The sequence below is a fragment of the Octodon degus genome, unplaced genomic scaffold, assembly GCF_000260255.1.
Source record: "Octodon degus isolate 3935 unplaced genomic scaffold, OctDeg1.0 scaffold00010, whole genome shotgun sequence".
NCBI lineage: Eukaryota > Metazoa > Chordata > Mammalia > Rodentia > Octodontidae > Octodon > Octodon degus.
In genome coordinates, this window is record NW_004524586.1 from 15,724,060 (window position 1) to 15,724,583 (window position 524).

The window sequence follows — 524 nt, forward strand, 5'->3', positions numbered from 1 at the left end:
TTCATCAATGTATGCAAAGACATAAAGATATCCTTGCATGAACATAGAGGTGTACATACATATATAGTTTTTAAATAATTATGTTTTTCTTGACATAACAGTATTTTAGTTTTATAGAATCACTCATGTGGCACCTTGGAGGGACTGGAATGGCTTATTGCCTGTTATTTGCTGGTGTTGCAACCCTAACTTATGCTCTTTGAAGGCCAGATTTGAAGGTAAATTTCAAATATTAAATATCAACGGGAGAATGTCTTCTCCCATCTATGGATTAATATGTACTATGAAAAACTGTTTAGTGGATTAGACCAGAAGCCTACACATGCTAGGCAAGCACTCTACTGTGGAGCTAGCACCCCAACCCCAAAATATGTACTTTTACTTATCTTGCTTGGTTTGACACCTTTAATATTCATGGTTGAGGTCATTCTTAAGAGAGGTAAATTTCATTTACAAATAAAATTTCCTCGCATGTTTATTTCTAACTGAGCTGGGTCTTTGTCAGTCTCTTCTCTGCTGTGAAT